Genomic DNA, 19,806 nt, shown 5'->3' on the forward strand with positions numbered 1-19,806 from the left:
CAGCGTTGTTTAAATTATTTTTAACAGCGTATGAAGACAAACCGTAAAGTGACCAAAAACCCATTAGACTTGCACCAAACCATGTCTTAAATTCATGTCGGTTGACCATTATATGCTAATGCAATTATTCGATCGTCATGGTCGTGGCCAGGGAACAGCTTAGTGAAACTCATTTTTTTTTAAGTAGTTAACCATCATGGAAAGATCAACCAATGCAGATATCAGTATGACGTGTAAAAAATTGAGTCATAGGGTAACACAAGTCTTGGCTATACTCGTTCAAATAGCTTATTAATCTTATTTGTACATTCAAAGTACTTACAATACCTAAGTTAAGGTCAACCTCTGCATGTAGCAGAAGAAAAGCAAACAGACGTTGATTATGCTTTTGCTGTGTATTTTTCATTATCGAACGTTTGAAATCATTCATATTTCATAATAATGCACGATACTTTACCTACACGTTATGTTTCAGATAATGATAGTACATGTACAGTATTCAAAGCAACATCCTCTAGGACATGCTTGATTCTTGTCTTTTCTGTAAGAACCACACTCAGTGAATATCTTTCATAAATAATTGACAACCACGTTTAGATATTCGAAGTACCTGACTTAGCCAGGAAATTCTACTTTGCCCTCTTATTTAATTTGACACAGAGTCATATTTTACAACATTGACAATGGTTAGTGTTCACTGAAAGAAAAAGAAAGTGCCATCTGACATGGGACAAAAATCATACTATGAATCTTAGAAGACTTCTAAAAAGTGTAGACAAAATATAGATATAGGAACTTTTATACTCAAGCTCCGCAAACTCGAACACCATGCGTGCCTCCAAAAGAGCTAAGTGTGGCGGACTGAATCAAGGCACACACTATTGCATATTTTGGCGGAATATTGGAATTTGCCAATTTGCGGAAAATGCTCAAGGTTACAAGAGTGGCATCATTCAGATTCGGAATCAGCACCCTCGAATTGACAAGAAACCAGAAAAAATTATATATCTAAAAAAATAGGTTCGACCCCTTCTCTATGGGGCCTATCCTTTGTGTTACGGAGCCCGGTTAGCCTAATGCGGTGACACCTCCTACACAGAACGCAACTAGACATTTAAGTGCGACTCCAAGTCACTCTTAAATCTGTGTACTTACTCCGGGGCTGATATCAATATCTGATCACATCAAAGATGATGTGTCGAAACAACATTTTTTTAGCACTATTAGCTGATTTGTATACACCTTTACGAGCCCGAAACCGATCTGCTGCTGATTGACTCACAAATACACACACACGCCCACACCTGCATTACTTCACCCACACCCACGTCCTGAACAAGACACGCACGCACATGTTCATGTTCCGACAAAATCACACACAAACCTCAATACACATCTATACCATGGAGCTATTAATAGCTCCATGTCTATATACACCCTCAAACGCACGCTAAAACATAAAAATGCAAACTACAAAACCAAGCCAATTATTGTGAACTATACCACGCCAGGAAATCATTATGTTGGGTTTCTTATGAAATTATTTATTAATGGGGCATCCTTGGGTTACGGTGAAATTGAAAAGTGATAAAAGCCCTCAAGGGAGATGTCGAGTTAAAAGTGTGATATAACGCGTAAAAAAAATCAGGCGGATGGCAATATCAGGCTGCATCGCTAATGGTGGGAATGAATTTTCCATCTAATTTCTGAACAAAAGAAAAGATGAGCAATTTTTGAACACGATGTACTTCAAATTTCCATAGAAACACACTCACAAGAATCGGTCAAGCAAAAGCTTTGAACGTATTGACGTAAACCATTATAATTATATTATGTAGAGACATAGGGTCTTTATACATATTGCATGTCCTAGTCATGCAGTAAATTAAATGGACATGGAAAGTGAAATGTATACCTTGTTCACATATGGTACTTCGGTGTATAGATTAATTAAAGTCAAATATGTTCACCATCAATCCTCGTGCCATTATCGAATTGGGTGTAATGGTTTGAAACGCTGTGTTTTAATGAGTCTAGTTATACATGCTTTACGAGACGTCGTGAAGGTGGAGCCGGGATCATTAACAAAGTAATTGGGACATAAATAGTTTGGTACATAGATAAAATTGATAAGGACAATGGGACAGAAATTAGTTAATCAAGATCAATTAAGGCGTTTGTAATACTGTATGAAGTAAAGAAATCAACATAATTATTATAAAATCGGTTTCTATGAAATACCATCGCTAAACAGCTTCAAATCAAAACTCAACATACCAAGCGTTTGTAGCGTAATGTAATATTTAATTTGTTGAATAGTTTCTGCTCTCTATAAATCTAGTTGTTAGAAGTATTAGGAGCAGTACAAATATTAATAGTAGTATAGTACCACCACCACCATCATTATTTTAATTATCACAGTAGTAATAATGATAATGTTATCATTAATATCATAATTACTAGTAGTCATAGTAGTAGTGGTTATAGTAGTAGTAGTAGTTTTAGTAGTAGAAGTAATATAGTAGTAGAAGTAGTAGTATTAGTAGTATTAGTAGTATTAGTAGTATTAGTAGTAATATTCGTAGTAGAAGTGGTATCAACACTATATCATTATCACTGTTATAATTTTTAATTATTTTATTGTTATCATTATTATTATTTTTATGGTAATTACCATCATTAATATGATTAAACATTGTTATGTTATGTGTTCGAATTTAATAGTTTCCTGTATTTCAGATAAGAATCAAGTATATAATGATCAGGAAGATGGTGTTAATCATCCAAAAAATAAGTATCGTCAGAGAGAACAATGGATGAGTGCTATGAGGGTACAATGATTACTTAGTTTATATAGGAATCAAGAATCCCCAAACAGCTACAACAGATCATTGTATAAGTTTTTAACCCAACTGCACTATCCATTGCCCCTCACAAATGCACTATACAGTGCGTCCCACAAAAAACGAAACCGAGATTTATCGATGATTTATAATAACTTAATCGCAAATACAATAGACAAATGACCTACCATTTTAAAGCTTAGAATCTATTCTTTCATCTGAAATTACTTAGATTATTTCTCATTCACGCATGAGTGAGTAAAAAGAATTTGAAAAGGGGATACCAAAAAGTCACTTGGCGGGCCGTATCTGGGTTTTAAAAATAAAACCACATTTTTAAAAAGTTCAATATCTGCTCTTTAATTTGATACCTCAATTACAGAATATGGTCAAGAAATAACAAAGTTCTGGTTATTTGAAATAAGGCTTCAATTTCAATAATTTCATAAAATGAAGAGGTTTTACAGGCTATCGTTCAAACTCACTCGACACTCCGTTTTGTTGACGATCAGCCATGCATTAACTCTTTTGTTACCGTGCGATAGCTTCTGTGGGAAACCGGTGAAAACACGTTTATTTAATGAAATTATGGAAATACAAGCATTGTTTCGAGGGATCATAACTTTTTTACTACTTGATCCTTTTCTGTGATTTAGGTATCAAAGAAAAGAGAAGATATTGTACTTTTTAGTCATGTGATTTTCTTTTTGAAATTCAGATACCTCCCGCCAAATGAGTTTTTGGCATCCTTTCTTCGAATTGTTTTTGCTCAATCATGCGTGAATGAGGAATAATCTAAGTAATACCAGATGAAAGAGGAGATTCTAAGCTTTACATTGGTAGGTCTATTTTATTTGTCTATTTATTTATGATTAAGTTATGATAAATCATCGCTAAATCTCGGTTTCGTTTTTTCTGGGACGCACTGTACAATAATAAATGTCCTTGATCGCTTCAACGACCTAGGACGTATTCAGGAAAATAGAAAATCTATTGTCAGGTGCCTTTCACGACAATGAACAACCATGCAGTAGTTGTCGATAATTGATTAACCAAAACAAAATGTTTTCGAGATTCTAGACAAACGACATATTTGCAATTGTCCGCCAGCTCCGACACTTATGACGAAACTGCCGTACCGGTTCACCTATTTTCGACAAAGTGCTTCTAGCTGTTCGTTGTCAGTTGGCGGGCATTTTCAATTTGAATTGATATATTTTTATGGTTTCCTGTCAATTCGAGGGTGCGGATTCCGAATCTGAATTACTGTGTTCTTGAATTCATCGTGTGTCTTGGAAGCGAAAAATCCTTATTGTTTCTTTCTTAGCAACTAGTGGCCGGTCTAATTTCCATTTCCTTGAATATCCCAAATTCATCATTTTCTAGCTATACCACGAATTAAGTGCGATGGATCTTTATAAAAAAGAAAACATCTCTCCTCGCTCCGCCCCTCGAAATTTGGGCATGTTTGGGGGAAATTGTTCACCCTATCAAGCACTAACCCATTACACTTTTTCCCCCATTTTGTCACTGATGTGAGCCTTTTATGGACCCAAATAACGGTATATAAAATTATGGTTTCTTTAATAAACAAGTCGGTACAATTATCATTGACATATTTTTGTCATTATGCTTGGCCTAATCGCGAAATGTAATTGCCCCTAAATTTGCAGGTCGTTTAAGTGCATTAAAAGGTTCTGGAGTGGTTTGTTATATCCGGTTTGACTGACCATTGTACTAAAATGTCAATTTATTGGTTTGCCAATTGGAGTAGAATTAAGAGATCAATCCTGTTCTAAATTGGTTGCGAGGAACTTAAAACAAAATCATTTACCCCTCTTTTTTGTTTCTGATTTCTTTCTTTCTTTATTATTTATTTATGTTTTTTTATTTGGGGGGGGGGGGGGGCGAGGGTGTCGGTCGGCCAGGCTTCCACAGTGACATTTTGACAAGGTTTTCGTGGAAATTGCGATACAGAGAATGGGAATGGGCATGTTTAAACGACAAAGGAACGTACGACTTTGCCATGATTTTTATTTCTTCAACAAGTATGACACCGATATCATCAACGAAAACAACAACACAGATTAGAATTACGACAACATGTATTCATTATCCTATAATTGATGAACTTCCTTATCATTGCTAACAGAAATGTACAGAGAGCGCATGGAGGAGAGAGGAAATATGGAAAAAAGGTGCAGTTCTCATATATTACCCATTAAAACAGTTATGGATATAATCTATGTTACATGTTCATCAACATAATGGTGAGACAGGGAACCATTATGCTTGGTTAGGATATTGCAAAAAAAAAAATGGCCATCTCTTAATTTGAAATCATCTGCTATCATAATCATGTAAACTGTTACCACATTCGCCATGCTCGCTAAATAAAGGACAAATATTTTGTAGAACTAATTAACCTGCTAATATCATGCCATTCCATATGAAGAAATTAAAACGAATTTATCCAAAACATAGAAGAATGTTATTGTATTAACAAAATGTGAAGAAACCTTTGCTGATTTTGTAACTCGTCCAAAACTGAATAATGGAATAATGAACACGAATCAATCGAAAAAAATGATTAGTTTCAATATTATTTTGCAATAAATTGTAAAACCCAAGCGAGATTTATTAATGATGCATAATAATCGTATTCTACCGAACATTGTCAGATTGTAACGTAATATGAGGCCAAAGTGCAATATGATTAAAGATTACAAAACCGATATGGACAAAAATATTATTGCAGATTTGTTTTATACAGCTTATAAAGGCCTATCCATGTTTTCTGAGCTTTACTGGCAAACAGTTAAACATACTATCAAATCCTAAAACTATCGAATGCCTTCAAATTTGGAAAATGTAACCATTCCGAGAAAAGTTTCGGTTCGTTTCGCTTATTCTGCTATATTCCCCACTATTCTTAACAGCAGCGGAAACTGACCTTCTGTTTCCAACGTTTATGCTGCTCACTCCCCACTATACTATGTTTTAACAATTGTTAAGGAGACCTAAGTTAATTCTGATTTTACCCGTTATGCTGCAATCTCCCCACTTTTTATTACAATACTGAGAACTAATTTTTTTTTTCCGTTATGCTTTTAACTCCTCATTATTTTTAACGATACAGAAATGTTTCTGTTTCTACCAGTTATGCTGCTAACTCCCCACTATTTTTAACGATACCAAGAACTTAGTTTTTGTTTCTATCTGTTATGCTCTCACTCCCCGCCTACGCCCTTGCTGTTATCTTTAGAGTACGTGTGTCTGGATTGCGCGCGCATCCTTTGAACATTTTTTTTCTGTGAAATGAATAAAAAAAAAATCAATAATTTACTATAGAAACGTCAGTCTCTATAGGGCTACCCGTACTCGGCTTTCTGATGCTCGTGGAACCAAAAATGTGGATGACCCCGCCCTTGAACATGAATCATAACGTATCATTTCAAAATTTCGTCCGGCTGGCCTGGCTTTTCTATGAACAGGATAAAGTAAACAACTCACATCAGAGTTTATGATTCTTTTTAAGTAAAACTTTATTTCGTTATGTTAAACAATTGCTCAAGATCGACCGGAACCTACTATGTTGGTGGACATGGCTATTGTTTTATGACTAACGACCTTTCCTCCTATTTTGACCATAGACTCTCCTCTCCTTTCAAGACTGGCGACCCTATTCTACCAATATGACCAGTTACCCTCTTTTCGTATGACTAGCGACCTTCATACGCCATCACATACCACAATATAAACTTCCAAATCGTGGAAATAGCACAATTATGCAAATGAAAGAGACAATTGCAAAAAGGAGATATTTCTAATAGTTATTCGTTTAATCACCTTTAAATTATCTCTTTTTACAACGACACCCCACACTCACAAAAGCGGTAGAGTTGGCAACTCTGATTTAAATGTGGGTCCGCCGTGACAAACCTCCTGAACCCCTGTTACATAGTTTACACTGCCTCCCTAATAGACAACGGATCATTTTAAAACTACTTCTTTTGGTATACAAATCACTCAATAACCTAGCCCCAAAATATTTGTCTGATTGCTTAAAAATTTATGTCCCAGGTGCAGTGGCGTACCTAGGATTTTCCACAGGGGGGGGGGCAAAACCGTCCGCCAAAAAATTTGACAAGCAAAAAAAAAAAAAAAAAAAAAAAAAGGTCTTCAAGCTCGTCAGGGGGGGGGGGGGGGGCAAAAAGGTCTTTCAAGCTCGTCAGGGGGGGGGGCAGGGATACGTCCTTTGCATGGGTTGTGGCTCGTCAGGGGGGCAGACTGCCCCCCTGCCCCCCCGTAGGTACGCTAGTGCCCACGTGGAAGAAGTAGATCCTCTGAAGACCCACTTAATACTAAACGAACACAGACGTGAGATAGAACCTTCACTGTAGCATCGTCAATGGAATGGAACAAACCCCCTCTTACCTTAAGACAACCCCAAACAGATCAATCATTTAAGAAGTCCCTAAACACTTTTTTTGTTTTTCATTTTATATGTATGTCATCCTGTATAACTGGGGCTATTTGGGAAAAGCGCATTATAAATATTGGGTATAATTATTATTATCAAAAAATAATTGAGATTGAAATTTTATAATTATCATTAAAGTGGAATGAAACTTTTGGAACAAGTAGGCTTGTGTCGTAACAGAAAATCAAAGAATAAGAACAAGAAAATTTGAGAAAAATCGGACAAATAATGAGAAAGTTATGAGCATTTGAATATTGCAATCACTAATGCTATAGAGATCCTCCAATTGGCAACGCGACAAGGATGTGTGATGTCACACGTGAACAACTTTCCCTTTGATGGACTAAAAAATACCCCGAAAATGTCTCTTTTTGCTTTTTCTAATGGTGATGCAAAATCTTTATCCATGATGTATTTTAAAAAAATCTGTATTACATGCCCTCCTGTAGAAAGAGTATATGATCTACCGATAGATGTGATAAAAGAGGCAGTTTAAGTGAAATATATAATAAAGTAATAGGGAGAGTTATTCTCAAGTGACATCACACATCTTTGTCGCATTGCCAATGTGAGGATCTCCATTGCATAAGTGATCGCAATATTCATATGCTCATAACTTTCTAATCATTTGTCCGATTTTTCTCGAACTTTCGTTGATCTGTTTCTTTGATTTTTCTGTTATGACACAAGCTATCTTGTTCGAAAGGTTTCATCTCCTTTAAATTATGTTTTGGATTATATCACAATAAGATGTTACAACATCACATACAAACGCGTGCGCGCGCACATCCACCCACACAAGCTTACACCCACCTAAACCCACACCTATCGACCCCAACACACTCACCCCCACACCCTTAACCACCCCCACACATACCCTTACCACCCCCACTCACCACACACACCCTCACGTAAAGATGCATACTGCCAAGAAAAGAGATTAAACCCACGATGTCTTGGCATTCAATAAAGTCAACAAAGATGATTTGCTATAGTCAAGCAACTTTCCAGGAGAATGCTACACTGTAAAATCGCTGTTTAAGAATTCATGAAGTGCTGTTTACTGTATTAGATTTACAGTAATTGTTTAACAGTTCAAATAACCACGCCAAATTTAGTGAGAATCAGAAATTACACTTCGAATAAACAACTGCGTTAAGGCTTGTATAATAAAGAGTGTTGTATACAAAAACTAAACAACGTTTGTCGAGTACATCTTTGGACCAGTTCAATAAACTATTAAAAATGCCAATTTTATTTCAAAAGCGCTTTCATCGATTTTATTTCTCAACTTTATCGTTTGAATGAATTGCGAAACGCTTTGTAGTAAGCAGCTGCAAGGTAAAGGACACTATACCAACATAATACTTCATGGCTTTTTATTAGAAATGTGATTTTTTTTGTGTGGAAATTGTGACACCCCCCCCCCTTGGCGTTCTTTCTTTAAATTGTAAATGCTTATTTTCTTTTTTTTACTCACTCATGCGAGAATAAAGTTACACCAGGTAAAAAAAAACTTTGAAATGATATGTAATTTGTCTTTTGTACTTGTGATTAATTAAAAAAGAAAATCCACCATTTTCGTTTATTATATAAGGGACAGACTTTATGTAAATGTATAGATATATTCATATTTTAATGATATCTTATTTATCCTTCTTCAACTGTTCAAGCATGAAAATTGTTACAATAAGTCATACAAATTGTACATGGGCGATTCTTTTTCATTCAAATACTGAGAATGAAAAAGATTAATAGATCACCTTCCATCGAACACTTACACTGTATTTAACTTATATCCACACTCTTCTTCTAGTTTTTTTCCCGTTAAAGCCATTCATTAAACTAAATTTTCCATTAAACAAGAACACTGTTTGTATTAAGCAGGTGAAAAGAAGAAAATACCTAATAATAATATCAAACCCACCTCCTAATACCCCCTTTCCCTCCTTTCCCCAACACTACGTCTAAACACACACACACACACACACCCACACACACCAATCTTCAAACTCAAACCCGCACGCACATACGCACAAGAACAATTCATTATTATCAAATATTTTATGATGATTCAAACTATGCTATGCATTACTGGCAATTTATACGCTAATAAAATAATCTCTTAAAGTATATAGATATATATATATGAATATCTTACAATCTAAACATTGCTCGATTATGGGCGGGAATATAAAAGTTATTTTGTCATTGGTTGGAATAAGCCTCTAAATACCCCCTGAGCGGGCTTAATCTAAAAAAAACTCGTACAAAAATCTAGCAGTTCACACGTAAAATGATACGTATCAGTTCCAGGTATGAAAGATTACCCCTATAAAAAAAACATTCGTGCAGCTTACCTACTATAATTATCGAACACAACATACATCCATTGCATATCACCTATGATCAACTGGTCAACCCTAACAAAAAATAATATCAAACTTTTTCCATTTATCATGAATCAAAACAATTTTTTTTAAAGGCACGTGGATTGCTTATATTCAGCAAACACCATAAAATGTGTTACGGTGATACTGATATTGTTGGGTTATTGATGAACTTTTTGAAAATAAAACACAATGGGGGGGGGGGGCTATTTATGTTATCAAAATTTGAATGGCTGGATTGTATGAATGGAAAGTCGTGATGTATTTGGGAGAAGTAGAAAACTCTCAATCGTGAATTTTAAGATGTTTTCGTGATAGTTATCAAGGGCGAAATATGGTCCAAAATATATATAATCATTATGTGTTTGCTCAATGATTCCAAATATCCCCCCCCCCCCCGAAAAGGGGGGGGAAATGAAGGTCTGTGTGTATAGTGCATGTGACTTATTTACGATGAATCCGCTTTTTGAAAATGGACAAAATTTCAGATAATTCGCGTTCTCTTTATATAATTCTGATATGTTTCAGATTTTTGATACTGATACAATAGTCATATGTTTTGCTAATAAAGAAGATGGGTTTCATTTGTAGTGGACATTAGTGCATAAGTTGAAACCAGCTATAAAGTCGGTCTACAATCAATGTAATTTCAATAACTGAGCCAAAGGAATATATATATATATATATATATTGACATTACATTTTTAATAAAACTTACCCTATAGTCCCAGGTGTAAACACTCTTGAAGTCTGTACATCAGAATACCACTCATTACACTGGTTTCCATGGTTACAGAGAAGCTGAACACCAGTCATCACCCTGCGGAACGTGATAAATGACAATAATCTAAGAATAAACGACTGCTTAATATCCGCAGCTAGTTCAAGCTCATCTACAGCAATTACTCGACTAATATAAGTACGTGTCGTGTTTTCGACACGACTTATTGGCACGATATATATTATATTTCCGCCTATTCTCCGTTTGCACGCGCGTATGCGCGCGTTGTGCGTTTGATTCACGGATCTGTACCGCGGTGGTTGCTTGCTTTGTGGGGTCTGTTTGTTAATGATCGAGAGGACGTCGTTTTGAAAGTGGATGTTGATATAATTGATTATTGCATTAATAAAATAGTAGAAGTAGAAGTGTTATAAAACAACTGGCATTGTCATCCATGTATAATTTCCGACTATTTCACATTTGCACTCACGTCTCCGCGCGTTGTGCGTTTGATTCACGGATCTGTACCGCGGTGGTTGCTTGCTTTGTGGGGTCTGTTTGTTAATGATCGAGAGGACGTCGTTTTGAAAGTGAATGTTGATATAATTGATTATGGCATTAATAAAATGGTAGAAGTAGAAGTGTTATAAAACAGCTGGCATTGTCATCCATGTATAATTTCCGACTATTTCACGTTTGCAAGCACGTGTGCGCGCGTTGTGCGTTTGATTCGCGGATCTGTATCGCGGTGGTTACTTGCTTTGTTGACTCTGTTTGGTGATGATCGAGAGGATGTCTTTTTGAAAATGGATGCTGATATAATTGATTATTGCATTAATAAAATAGTAGAAGTAGAAGTGTTATAAAACAGCTGGCATTGTCACTCATGTATATATTTCCGACTATTTCACGTTTGCACGCGCGTATGGGCGTGTCGTGCATTTGATTCATGGATCTGTACCCCGCTGGTTACTTGATTTGTGAAGTCTGTTTGCTAATGATCGAGAGGATGTCTTTTTTAAAGTGGATGCTGATATAACCGATTATTGCATTAATAAAAATAGTAGAAGTAGACGTCTTACATAACAACTGGCAGTGTAATTTTCTTACGCTAAGTCACATTGACTGCAGACCAACCACAGATATTAAGGTACATCTAATTGAAAATAGATTTCCCTTATGTTGTAAAGTTTTGAACAATTGATTATTATGAAATTCAATCTACTGAACAGCCCTACTTATGTCATACTATGATGTCTCCATTAACATCGTAATCTTAAATATAAAAGAAAGTAGTTGCAGAAAACAAGGTTAAATGCTGCTAAAATTATATCATCGTTGATCTTATTCTGGAACATTAAAATAAACTATTTTCAGAGCTGTTTGGCACATATTTATGATTTATAATGCCCCAAAATTGGGTGGTCATTTTTATTGCATTCTGTTCGAACTTATTTTGAGATGGTCACCACAACTGGTATTTATCTTTAAGCCTTTGACCGAAAAACTGATTCACAATAAAAATAACTGCAGTGTGCGCGTTGACGATCCTTGAACATATTGCTCAAATTCACAAAGGTGGTTATTAAAACTATTGGTTTTGCAAATTGCAAATTTTCTGTATGAATTACCCTAGTACACCCGTTGTCGTAGTTATCCTCGCTATCCTATTCATGAGTCCACTGTTTTGAATTAGAGGCCAGAATTCACAAAGGTGTTTTTTAAAACCATCGGTTGAACCCATGGTTTATGCAAATATCCTGTATAAGTTACGCTTATTCACTGCGTGTATTAAAAATATTCAATGCTGATGCGCGCTTTTGTCACAGTGCGCTAATTTGACGCCTGTTGCCATGGTTAAGTACGCTATTTTATTCATTAGTCCACTGTTTGAAGAGTTGACTGATTTATTTAATACAGTGGACTAATGAATAAAATCGCGCGGATAACCAGGGCAACAGGCGTCAATATGGCGCACTGTGACATAAGCGCGCATCAGCATTGGACATGTTTTAATATGGGCGGTAAATAAGCGTATACAGACAATTTGCATAACCCATGGGTTCAACCGATGGTTTTAAAAACCACCTTTTTGAATTCGGGCCATATTGGCCCTAGTGTTTAGGCGAGGGCTATATAGTTCTTTTAAGAGCAATATATTTATTGTTTTTCCCCCCAAAAGAAGAGATAAAAAGAGTCAATATTCGTATTATTACCTACATAATTATGTATAATGTGTAATTCAAGCTATTATTTAGAACAATTTATATGTCGTGTGCTTATCACTACTTGTGATATCAAGCTATTCACAAACTAATAATCCTTGTCAAGCAATTGCGAAGTAATTGTTACTGCCCAGTCGCGCATCATGCATGGCGCGCAAATACACTTTAACGCGTAAAAAATATTGCGCTTGGGTCTGATTTGCTGGAATGCGTATGCACTGGCTGTGCCGCGAAATATCTACAATGCATATGTTCACAAACGGGTTTTAACCAGGGGGTGGGGGGGGGGGCGTTTCATGAAAGGACTTGTCAGACGTTTTATCCGACAAGTCCCATTTTATCCTACAGTTACCATAGTAACAGTACCTCTCAGCCAATCAACATCAGAGAAAGGTGTCAGATCTGACAACTTGTCGGATGGAAATGTTGATGAAACACTCCCCAGATCTCCTAAATACTAGAATTAGCGATCAAAATCGGCTTCTACTGCGCAAGCTCACTAGCAGAAATATAACCAATGTTGCATTTTGTTTTGTACAGTATTCCTATTGGCAAAGCCCGGAGAGGGCAACATGGCAAATGCTTTCCCCGTTTGCCTCGGGTCGAAAGTAGAGAGCGAAAAAATATGACATTTATTTATCTGCTAAAATGCCTGGTATATGTAATAATCTTCTATATACGTAGTATCCTTTAAAAAATATGCTGTTGCCCCTCCAAATACACAATTCACAATCCTTTTTTCTTTTTTGAATCTTTATTGCTTCAATAAAACAAAATATATGTACAATATTCATCGTGTACAACAAGATACATCAAGATACATCAATATTCATCGTAATGAAGATAAAGTATAAAATACATAACAAATACAAGCAAGTCTCAACTTGGTTCAAAATTAGTAAAAGGTCTCAATTTTTTATAATGTAGCATCTCCTTGCCCTTTTTGAAAGCAATAAACTTTTCAACATTTTCAACAAATTTCAACTCATTTATGAATATAGCTAACGAAAGTTGTCCTTCTTGACATTTTGTTCTGAAAATGAAGTATTTTGCAAATAAAATTATTGTGTTTGAGAGATGTTGAAACTTACTTGGAACACCAAAACATATGTCAATATTTGAAAATTTGTGATAACTTATATTGTGGAAATTCAACCAAGTATTTACCTCCGTCCAAAACTTAGAAACAATAGGGCATAAACAAAATAAGTGTATCAACGTTTGTGGTTCAGTTTTACAAAAATTACACAATGGTGAATTCTTCACACCTATCTTAAATAAATACTCATTAGTTGATATACGACGGTGAATAAACTTATACTGGAACATTCTGATTTTTGAATCCAAAGTAACCCAGTTAATAGTCAAAAATCTATTTTGCCATTGGATCAGAAGACTTAGATCTACATTTAAATCATTCGACCATTTTTTACACTGGTTGGTATCTGATATATCTAAACAATGTTTTTTTATAAGCGTTAAATAGCAGGATTTAGTTACCTTCTTATAACTTATAAATCTCTTTAAACTATTTACATCGTCAGATTCATCATTTGTAACACTTGATCTTAAAGTATTTTTCCATTCTTTTCTAAAACAAGAAATCAATGAAAAATATTCCAAATAACATCTTTTAGGCAGATTGAAGTCGTCTTGAAGTTCATGAAAAGTTTTAAATAGTCCATTGTTCTTTATAATATCTTTTACATATAAAATACCTGCTTCAAACCATTGTTAAAAAAATATCGTTTTACCGTCTATTTTAATATAAGAATTATTCCACAATGATTGATTAAAAATATCTTTATATTTAACTGGGTTGAAGTATCTGTAATGAGACCATGAAGTTAAAACATCTTTCCAAAAATTATTCAAGCGTTTATCCAAATCTTTACCTGTAAAGTTAGATTGTAAAATATAATCACCGCCTATCTTATTCATATTCATATAAAATAACATCTTCCAGTTACCTTCGTTTTCTTTGTCTAAAATTCTTTTGACCCAAGCTATTTTCAGTGCCTGACAAAAAGTTTATGTATGAATCATTTTCAAACCACCATCACCTATATCGTTATACAATATTTTTATTTTTATACGATCTTTCTTATTACTCCAAATAAATCGAAAAAGTTTACTTTGGAGAGAATAAAAAAAATGTTTTGGTGGATTTCGAATAATGCTAAATAAATATACAAATTTTGGAATTATTAGAGATTTGATGACAGTTATCTTCCCAGCTAATGATAACGTTCTCATATTCCATACTTTCAGTAGATTGTCAGCCTGTTGTATTTTATCATCAAAATTTAAATGGTATATGTCCAATTCATCAGAAACAGGTATTTTTATTCCTAAGTAAGAGAATGCGTCTTTTACCCATTTAACTTTACTTTCTTTGAAATTATTATTTTTAGCACTATCTAGCCGTATTACGTTACTCGTTTCTATGTTTATGTTTAAACCTGATATATTTCCAAAATGAGTTAGGATAGAACAACAATTTTCAAGATTCTTCTCCGTAGCTGATAAGTATATGATTGTATCATCTGCGTATTGGCTTAATCGTATTTCTTTATGTCCAACCTGAATCCCTTGTATCTCTTTAGATTGTCTTATCAATGCCCCTAAAATTTCGGCCCCTATTAGAAAAAGATATGGGGAGAGTGGGCACCCCTGCCTTACCCCTCTCTCGATATAAAAAACCGGGGAAGAATATCCATTATTAAGAACACAGCTTTCAATATTATTATATAAGGTTCGAATCCATCTTACACAGTCTTGTTTAAACCCAAATTTTTCGAGGCATTTAAATAAAAAATTCCATTCGATGGAGTCAAAGGCTTTTTCAAAATCAATTGAAAAAGCTAATCCAGGTCGTTTATTTTCCTTACAATATTCCAACATATCTAATAATAAACGAATATTTTCTCCTATATATCTCCCTTTCATAAATCCTGTTTGGTCTGCTGAAATTATCGAGGGTAATACTTTTTTTAATCTGTTTGCTATTATTTTTGCTAAAATGTTGTAGTCAGTATTTAAAAGAGAAAGGGGTCGCCATTTTTTTAATTGTGTTGTGTCCTTCCCAGACTTAGGGATCAAAGTTATAATGCCTCGTCTCATAGAAGAGCAAAGTTCACCATCGCTATAGCATTTGTTAAACAGTTTACATAAAATACCCTTAAGCTCATTTCAATAGCATTTGTAAAAGTTAGCAGAAAGTCCATCTGACCCAGGGGTTTTATCGTTTGGCGTTGACATCAGAGCTTCAAAGCATTCAATTTCTGTAATAGCGCCTTCACAAACCATAGCTAAGTCTTCTTCTAAAATAGGTAAGTTCAGTTCTTTGTCCCAAAATTCATTGTTACTTAAAGCAGTGTCATTTGACTTGTATAAATTTTCATAGAATTTTTTTCTTCCTCAAGGATATCTTTTTGCTCCGTTATCAGGTTTCCATCAACAAAAAGTTTTGTTATAAGTTTTTTGTTAAAGTTTCTTTTTTCTAAGTTAAAAAAATATTTAGTATTCTTTTCACCTTCCGCAACCCATAATGCTCTGGTGCGGACCATTACTCCTTTAATGTAACTTTCATGAAGATTTATCAAATCAGCTTCCTCACATTTCATACGTTTTTTTAGTTCTTCATTATTTGGATCTTGCTGTAATAATCGTCTAAAAAAATCAATGTTTTTTGTCTTTTTTTCTATTTTCTGTTTTCTTTCATTTTTGTCATATTTGGAAATTGTGATTACTTTTTGTTTAATATGATATTTAAAAAATTCCCATGTTTTTGTAACATCAGATATGTCATTTTCCTCTAAAAATGTTGTTATTGTTGTTCTTATGTCGTCTTTCATTCATAAGCAGTGAGTTATTTAATTTCCAAAATCCAGGCCCTCTCCTTGGAACCAATCTATTTATTTTGATACTGATTGCCGAATGATCGCTCCGATAACCATATTTCATATCACATTCATCAATAAAGTCTCTCAATGAGCTGGATATTAGAAAAAAATCTATTCTGCTTTGAGAAAAATTAGACTGCCATGTATACTGAATTTTACACGGATTCATGTCTCGCCATATATCAATTAGATCGTAATCACGTTTTAAAGTTTCGATGCAATCAAATGATTTAGGGTGATATTGTTTTGAGGTTGGATTTCTATCTAAATGTGGGTTTTGAACTAGATTCCAATCACCTCCAATAATCAAAGGTTCAAATGCATAATCTCTTACCATTTCATGTAAAGTAATAAAAATATTGTTATTATCATTATTTGGACCGTATATATTCACAACTGAAAAAGTAGTTTTACCATATGTAATATTCAAAAGAAGGATCCGTCCTGCGTCATCTTTTTGTATTGAACAAACTTTAAAATCAGCATTTGGTTTAAATAGAGCACAGACACCTGCACTGGACGATTTTCCATGTGAAAAATAACATTTGGATCCCCACTCACTTGACCAATATCTTTCAACTTCGGCGGTACTATGAGTTTCTCGTAAAATAAAGATATCATATTGTGTATTTCTTAACCAATCAAACATGCATCTTCTTTTTACTTTGTCTCTGAGACCTCTAACATTCAAAGAATATAGATTTATATCAAGACTTGTCTCCTCCATCATCATAATATATAAGTCTCATTGTAGATATCTTGGCCGTTACCTTTCCAAATCCCCTTTAAAATTATTGAAGATTCTCTGTCCGTTACCCCTCCTATACCCCTTCCCAATGCTTGAATACATTCTCTCTCCAAGCCCCCTCCCAATCCTTGAAGATATTCTGTCTGTTATCCTTCCAAGTCCCCTCCCGAAGATTTGAAAAATACTCTGTTACCCCTCTAAGTCCCCTTCCAAACGCTTGAATATATTCTCTTTTACCCCTCTTATTCCCCTTTTCAATGCTTGAAGATATTCTGTCTGTTACCCCTCCAAGCCCCCTTTCAAATCCTTGAATATATTCTGTCTGTTACCCGTCCTATACCCCTTCCCAATGCTTAAAGATATTATTTTTGTTACCCCTCCAAGCCCCCTCCAAATTATTGAAGACATTCTGTATGTTACCCCTCCAAGTCCCCTCCCCAATGCTTGAAGATATTTTGTCTGTCATTCCTTTGAGCCCCTTCCCAATCCTTGAAGATGTCCTTTCTGTTACCCCTCCAAGCCTCCTTTCAAATCCTTGAAGATATTCTGTCTGTTAAACCTCCAAGCCCCCTTTCAAATCATTGAATATATTCTGTCTGTTACCCATCCTACACCCCTACCCAATGCTGAGATATTCTCTCTGTTACCCCTCCAAATTAGTGAGGACATTCTGTATGTTACCCCTCCGAATCCCCTCCCCATTGCTTGAAGATTTTCTCTCTGTTACCCCTCCAAGCCCCCTCCCAATTAGTGAGGACATTCTGTATGTTACCCCTCCAAGTCCCCTCCACAATGCTTGAATATATCCTGTCTGTTACCCCCCCCTTCCAAGCCCCCTCTCAAATCTTTAAAGATATTCTGTCTCCCACCCTTCCTATACCCCTTCCGAATTCTTAAATATATTCTGTCTGTTACCCCTCCAAGCCTTCTAAATCTTTGAAGATAGGCTGTCTTTTACCCCTCAAAGCCCCCTTTCAAATCCTTGAAAATATTATGTCTGTTACCCCTCCAACACCCCTTCCAACTGTTGATTATATCCTCTATGTTACCCCTCTTTGCTTACTTCCCGATCCTGCCTGTTACCCCTCCAACACCCCTTCCAACTGTTGATTATATCCTCTATGTTACCCCTCTTTGCTTACTTCCCGATCCTGCCTGTTACCCCTCCTACAAGTACTCTACCCAATACGTGAAGATGTTATGTCTATTACCCTTCCAAGCCCCCTTCCCAATCCCGAGGTAACTAAGCGATCCTCACTTACTCATCCATCCGTTTGTCGAGTGACTCGTCCCTCGTCGTTGGTGCGTGGTACTCTCCTTCCAACCGAGGTTTACAGTCTCTAAATTCAAACCTTTCGAGGTTTTCAGATTTGTTTCCTTTACAAATTTTGTTAGGTAGAACTACGACCAGAGATTTTAAAGCTTGATTAAACCCCAACAATTTTTTCTGAGCATAATTCTAAAAAATCAGTGATAACCTATAAAGAAGCTATGAATAAAAAAAAATGTTCATGAAATTCGAACTCTAGTTAACTTGTTCGAAGACTGAAAAATACATTTTGAATGTGCCTGTGTTTTTTGCCGGCTACCCAACTTTTCTATATTTAGATGTTTAAATGAAATATTGGGACTGACTTTTTTTTTTAATTTCATGTCATTTCATAATTACTACCATTGGCGTAAATCCTCGCATCACACCTATTGTCAAGGGAGGAAAATCTAGTGTCCCCCCCCCCCTGTACAGTGTACAATATGTGTGATGCAAAAATTTACACCAGGGATGAATACACATTTTGGAAGATTAAGACTATTCATTTCAAAATTAATTCAATAATGTATTAATATTAGTCGACCTAGTCTAATTGGGAAGTTTCAGTTTGACCTAAAATCGATAATTTGTACAGTAATATATTTTTCAATTTGAATTTGCGTGTCAATAGTTACACCTGGTATATATAGGACGAATTTTCAGTTTAAAATAAATCATATATCTGATGGCTTTGCGTACTTCCAGTGCAAATATTTTGCCATGTATGTTATAAAAGATTATATACACTGTAAAAAATTAAGTGCTAATTTAGCACTTAGAGTGCTTGTATAGTGACTGCACTACGAGTGCTGATTTTCTAGTTTAAATTTGAACTAGAAAATCAGCACTAGTAGTGCAGTCACTATACAAGCACTGTAAGTGCTAAATTAACACTTCATTTTTTACAGTGTATATATTGGAAAAATATTAAATATTAGGGGCTCCAAAATGTGCCAAAAAGTAATAATAGGATTTAACAAAACGAAAAAAGTACAAGGGAAGAAGTAATCAGCAGCGATGGAGAATAAGATGATGAAGACTGAGACGAACTAACTCTATGGTTTTTGTTTTTAATACTTATCTTGTATCCCTGCACACGAGTTGAAACCCGACTGAAAATCAGACTAGCATTCGTTACTAAGAAGGTACCCTGGTACGTTATCACTGATCCCCAGCAACGTC

The sequence above is a fragment of the Lytechinus pictus genome, chromosome 6 (genome assembly GCF_037042905.1).
Source record: "Lytechinus pictus isolate F3 Inbred chromosome 6, Lp3.0, whole genome shotgun sequence".
Taxonomy (NCBI): domain Eukaryota; kingdom Metazoa; phylum Echinodermata; class Echinoidea; order Temnopleuroida; family Toxopneustidae; genus Lytechinus; species Lytechinus pictus.